The 6,867-nt window shown below is 39.4% G+C and overlaps 1 pseudogene; it reads right to left on the reverse strand.

Moving 5' to 3' along the window:
* Positions 1–5,609: 5,609 nt before the first annotated feature.
* On the reverse strand, positions 5,610–6,489 carry LOC102874589 (annotated as a pseudogene).
* Positions 6,490–6,867: the final 378 nt, after the last annotated feature.

Consider the following 6,867-nt stretch of genomic DNA (forward strand, 5'->3'; position numbering starts at 1 on the left):
CAGCAAGTGCATGAGGTCCCTAAGGAAATGAGAACTGAGGCACAAACTGAGATTTGTCCACCAATGTTCATAGCAGCATTGCATTATTCACCTTCACAGGAACATGGAAATGGCCTAAATGTCCAACCACAAATGAATGGATAGAGAAATTATGTTACATTCACACAATGGAATAATATGCAGCACACAGGAGTAATGATTTTGTAAATTGTTACCTAACTTGGGAGAGACTGGAGAGCATTATGCTGAGTGAACTAACTCAGTAACACAAGGATAACTAATGTATGAAATCATTATTGTAGAATAAGTATAATGATCCAGGGGGGTGGGAGATGTTGGAAGCAGAGGGATGAGGATGTGCAGGGGGGCGAGGGGATTAATCATGGGGTTGTATAATTTGATGAGTTGTGGGTTGAGGGAAATTGAAAGAATTTTTTTCTTGAAAACAATGTATTTAAATTTTTTAAATAAACTAGTAGGGAAAAAATTTCTCAGATCCTCTTCAGGGCCAGTCTTGACAAACAAGCTTGTGTCATCTGCATAACCCAGGTTATTGATGAGTTTTCATTCCAATCCTGATGTCACATTGTGCCTCATAAATCCCACGATCTGTTGATCTGTCCTGCATAAAGATTGACAAGGTATGGAGATAGGATGCATCCCTGGGGTAGATCTTTTCTGATTTTGAACCATGCAGTGTTTACCCACTCTGTTCTGACAACTGCTTCCTGGTCCAAGTTTAAGTTTTTCATAAGCACAATCAATTGTTCTGGGATTCCCATTCTTCTTATAGTTAGCCACAATTTGCTGTGATCTACATAGACAAAAGCCTTTGAATAGTCAATGAAATACAGATAGACAGTGCTCTGGTCCTCTCTGATTTTAGATAAGATCCAACTAACATAATATCCCTAGTGCTATGGCCTTTTCTAAACTCAGATTTCTCATTTGGCAATTTTCTTTTGAAGTGCTCTTTCAGTCTTTTTTGTATCATTTTCTCCAGAAACTTGTTTGCATGTGATATTAATGACATTTTTCAATAATTTCCCCATTCTTTCCAGACACATTGTTTTGGAGTGGGAACAAATATGGATCTCTTCAAGTCACTTGGTCAGGTGGTTTTCCTCCAGATTTATTGGCACAACTTGGTGAGTGCATCCAGTGCAGTGTCTGTCTTTCAAAAAATGTTAATTGGTATGCCATAAATTCCTCAGGTATTTGTTTTCTTTGCCAATTCTTTCAGAGCAGCATGAACGTCTTCCTTCATCACCATAGGCTCTTGATCATTAAATTCTTCTGTGTCACCCAATTCTTTTTGGTACCATGACTCTATGTACTTCTTCCATCTTCTTTTAATACTTCCTAGAACATTTAACATTCTTCCTGAGCTTAGGAGGCCTAAACTATTAATTTTGAGGGAACAAGAGATGCCTGAGGAATAAGGAGAGGGATTTGAATTGGGTTCTGGCATGGTGGGATGGGAGTGGGGACACAATACATGCAACAAAGGTGTGAGCCCCAGGACCAACACATGATCCGTTACATGTATCCTCTCATACTCTTTTGAGTAAAATGTTTCTCTGTAAAAAAATGCCTTAAAACTGAGAATTCAACTTAAGACCGACTAGGCAGAAGGATTGACCATCCACTTCTGAAATAACAGGTCTTCGGAAACCCTATGTGTAACAAAGTACAGTTAGATTAGACTAACATATATGGCATCAGAGGTTGATTCTTTGTTTTGGGAAACATAAAGGAGGAGGAACAGTTGCAAACAGACCCTAATGATTAGAATGCAGAATGTGAGAACTATGAAGGTAGGGAAAGTGGAGATTGTAACAGAAGAAATGGAACACATTAATATTGGCATACTAGGCATTGGCAAAAGGAAATGGATTGGCATGGGACATTTTAAATCAGACAATAATATTATCAACTGAGCTGAAAATGAAAAGTTGAGAAAAAAACAAGGTTGCATTCATAATTAAAAAGACCATTTTTAGATCTGATGGGGTAGTATTGATGAATTTGTGATTGTTTAAACATATGTTATAGTTGTAAGACTGATATTAGTAGCCTCCAGCCTGCAAAACTGGTCATTTCCACTAGAACACTGTTTTTCTTTCTTTAATCATGGAAAGTACTTTAAACTGTTTGTTTACCAGGAAAGAAAAGGCATCTTTTATGGATTATTAGTCACCTCTTTGGAACTGTTTTTCTCAGTTGGATGTAACTCTTTTCTGAATTAGCACATACCTCTTTGAAAAATGTTTTTACATTTATATATAATTGAATCAGCATTGATCTCTTTGAAGTCAGTTTTTCTCAATGTATTTTTAATTGGAGTAGTATGTATCTAAGATGTCTTTCCTAGTCATATTTAAACTTGACAACCTGTTTGTCTACAAGTAATTGTAACATGTAATCCAAGTAGAAAAGTCATTGACTTTTAGACAGGTAGGCAGCTTTTGAGGGGATTTTGTCTATCTTCCCAGATCTGCAATAAAGTGCTTTGGATATTGCAATCAGTCTGTCTTATTGACCATTTACCATGGGAAGAATCCCTTGCTTTAAGTAACATATCCATCTTGAAATACAGTGTTGTGAATGACAGGATAGTATCCATACACATGCCAAGAAGACCTGTTAATACCATTCTCGTTCAAATTTGTGTTCCAAGAACCATAGCCAAAGAGTAGGAAATAAATTACTTCTACCACGTGTTGCAATTGGAAGTAGATTGAACATGCAAGCAAGAGAAATTAATAATAATGGTTGACGTGGTAACATAAATGAGGCTGGAGAAAGAATGATAGAATTCTGTACAATGATTTATTAATTGCAAATACTTTTTATAAGAAACTTGTGTTACTGAACACAGGGGTTTTTTTCCACAATCAATTGCCAAGAAGACAGATGGATTACAATATCCATAAGCACTTTAATACAGATCAGGGAGGACAGCAAGTTACCCTCAAATACTGCCTCCCCTTCTGAGAGTAGTTTTGCAAGTTGGAGGCACATTATGTCATTTTACAACATCTATAACATGTCTGTATAATTCTGAACTTATCAATACCACTTTATAATGGATATCATTAACTGTTACAAATCAAGGCTTGAATTTGTTCTTCAGTTCCTGCAGCTTAAGAAAGCCTGAGTAAGTGTGTCCGTTTTGATTTTCCAACTCCATCTCTTTGCACATTTTATTATAATAATTTGCTTTATCTTCTTCTGCTGCCCTTTGAAATCTGTTTAATTCCTTAACATCTTGATTTCTTCCTTTTGCTTTGGCTTCTCAGTGATGTAATTCAATATTCAGAATCTCTTCTGACATTCACTTTGGCCTTTCTTTCTTCCTCTTTCTCTGTAATGACATTTTTCGTTCTTCATAGGTGATATCCTTCATATCCTTCCACAGCCCATATGATATTTGTTCATTAGTGTTCAACGCCTCAAACCTATTCCTGAGATGGCCTTTAAATGAAGGTGGGATGTACTCTAGGTCAAACTTTGCCTCATGTGGACTGGATTTTATTTTCTTTAGCTTAAGTTTGAACTTGAATACAATAGGTTCATTATCTGATCCGCAATCAGCACCTGACCTAGTTTTCGCAGCTTATACTGGCCTTCTTCAACGATATTTTCTCGACATATTTAATCAATCTGATTCCTATGTAGGCTGTCAGGTGAGTTCCATGTGTATAGTTGCCATTGTGTTTCTTATAAAAGGTAATAGGTTTAGTTATAGATTTAGGTAATAGGTGTAGTTGATGGGGTAGCATGTAGCATTAATAAGTTCAGAATCTCTAAATATGTATGTTATCAAACTAAAGATACATAGTTCTAAAGCTGACAATAAAACAACTCAAGGTGGACCAGAGACTTGGGAATAAAGCTTCAAACCATAAAGTTCATAAGAGACAAACTGGGATCAAGTTAAAAGACCTAGTCTAGGGTATAAAATGACTCCAAACAGCCAGAAATGTACAAACTGAAGAGGATAAAATTGATGAATAGGACCTTCCAAAGATTAAATCCCTGTATACACCAAAACCTTTTTCCAACTCGGTGAAAAGAAAACTGACCGACTGGAAATAGACACTTGTCAATACCATCTCAGACAAGAGTCTCATGAAGAAAGTTTACATAAGCAACAAATGCTGACGAAGTTGTGGAGAAACTGGAACCCTTATTTACTGTTGGTGGGAGTGTAAAATGGTTCAACCACTGTGGAAGGCGTTATGGTGCTTTCTCAAAAAGTTGAAAAATAGATAGACCATTTGACCTAGCAATTCCACTACAGGGAATATATGCCAAAGATACCATACCTGACATCCAAACAGATATATGCACATACATGATGATCATGGCTTTGTTCATAATAGTAAGGAGTTGGAAACAACCTAAGTGCCCATCAACAAACGAATGTATAGAGAAAGTGTGGTATATACACACAATTGAATACTACACTGCATTGAAAAATAAGGAACTCATGCAATATTATTTAAAATGGGTGACACTGGAGGACATCATGCTGAGTGAAGTATCTCAGTTATGAAAGGACAAATACTGCATGGTGCCACTGTAGTAAAACAGGACTGACATCTGGGTTGGGGAGAGACTGAGAAAGATGGGTTCAATAATGTATACTGCATTGAAACAGATGAGGGAGAAAGCTGTTTAAGAGGGATATGTTATTCGGTATTTTTGTCATGACAGGGGTCCAGAGCAAAGGCTGTATAGTGGAGTTGACCTGGGGGGAGGGATTGTAAAACAATGAAAGAATTTTCTTTTACTTTAATAAGAGGGTAGTGTACTAGGGGGAAGGGTTGGGAGAGGGGGAAATTGCAACAATGAATGAATGGAAATCCAATGTCTCTGTAAATTTTCATTGAAATAAATAATAAATTTTAAAAAATCTATTGTAACTTGCCTATTCTCTGACACACCTTTCAAAGCTAGAATGGCAAAATTTTATCCCTAATAGTTGAAGTATGTTGTCAGAAGCGGACAGTCATTGTGAAAAGATATAATACTTAGGAACGACAGTGTCAGCAAAGCAAAAGAGGACCCTCAACGGGAAGAATTAACGTACTGTATCGACTGCAACACCAGGCTTTGAATATGATAGAGATTTGAAGGATGGTGAAAATATGACAAAGTTCTGATCTATGTTTCATTGGGTCTCTTTGAAATGGAGTTGGTACCTAACAACATAACTATATTTTATGAAATTTGAAGATGATCATATGATATTAATGAGGTGATATTGATGAATTTGAGATTGTTCAAACATATGTTATATTTGTAAAACTGGCATCAGTTGCCTCCAGGCTGCAAAACTGGTTGTTTGCCTCAGAACTCTATTTTTCTTTCTTTAGTCATAAATACTTTAGACTATCTGTTTACCAGGAAAAAAGAAAAAGATGCATCTTTTCTGGAATAGTATTCACTTTTTGAAAGTGTTTTTCTCAGTTATATGTAATTATTTTCTGGTTTATCACTTACCTCTTTGAAGATTTTTTTTACAGTTATAAATAATTGAGTCAGCATTTGTCTCTTTTTCTTTCTTTCTTTTTTTTTTATTATTCTGGAGATGAAACCTTTTAACTTTGGAGGGCAGGCAGCAGGTCGGCTATACTGTCAACATAGAAGTCAGGGACCATCTTCTTATTAGACACGCAGTCACTGTCTTCGTTAGCTTTGACGTCCTCCAGTGTGGAGACCCCAGTGAGGGTCAGGATGGTCTTCAGGCCACAGGTGACGCCCAAGAGGATATCTGTGTCAAGTCGGTCCCCCACCATGACGGTGCGCTCGGGGTTGATGCCATATTCCTGGGACACGCAGTCGAAGATAAAGCGGCTGGGCTTCCCAATGATGTCCGCTTGGCGCTGGGCAGCCATCTCCACGGCGCGGACCAGGCAGCTGGTACCCGCGATGAAGCGACCGTTCTCTAGAGGTAGCCAGGTTGTCCATGTTGGTGCCCACGAGCAGGCAGCCGGGCTGCTGCAGATAATGCAGGGCCCAGATCAGCTTCATGTAGCTGAAGTGCGGGTCGAAGCCCACTACCACGGCGCGCACGTCCGGCTCCAGCGGCATGGCCAGCCAATCGCCCGGGCTGTCGCCGTGCAGTGACTCGGGCCCCACGCCTATGCTGGCGATGCCCACGGCCTCCAGTTCGGCCGCCAGTGCTGGGCTGCCCAGCACATAGGCCTTGGGCGCGGGCGCACCAGCCAGGCGCTGGCGCAGGTAGAGCGCAGTGCAGTAGGCCGTGCCGAAGACCTCATGCCCCGCGCCGGGCCCTTCCGGGCCGCTGAAGCCCAGGCGCCGCAGCTTGTCGGCATAGGCGGCACGAGTCTTGCTGCTGTTGTTGGTGATGAAGCCCAGGCGCTTGCCACGGGCCCTCAGCGCCATAAGGGCCTCAGGAGCGCCGGGCACCTCCGCCTCACCGCGCCACAGAACGCCGTCACAGTCGAAGAGCAGCATTTGTCTCTTTAAAGATGTTTTTCTCAGTTACATGTAATTGAAATAGTTTTTATCTTATTGAAGATATTTTTCTCAAGTTATATGCAATTGGATTAGGATTTATCTCTTTGAAGATGTCTCTCTCAGTCATATGTAAACTATATCCTATGCCTTTTGCTTACTAGGAACTGTATCACCTAATCCAAGTATAAAATCTGATGACCACTCTTAGCCTGGGAACCAGTTTTTGAAATGAAGCTCACTCACTGTTTTCCTGATCTGTAATAAAGTGCTTTGGATATTGCAGTTTGTCTGTCTTATTGGCTACTACAGAAAGAAACCCATTGTGATTAATAACAATAGCATAAACTGGAGAATAAGTCTAGTATTACTGATTGC

The sequence above is a fragment of the Elephantulus edwardii genome, unplaced genomic scaffold (genome assembly GCF_000299155.1).
Source record: "Elephantulus edwardii isolate Elephantulus edwardi_28Jun2011 unplaced genomic scaffold, EleEdw1.0 scaffold00543, whole genome shotgun sequence".
NCBI classification, from domain to species: domain Eukaryota; kingdom Metazoa; phylum Chordata; class Mammalia; order Macroscelidea; family Macroscelididae; genus Elephantulus; species Elephantulus edwardii.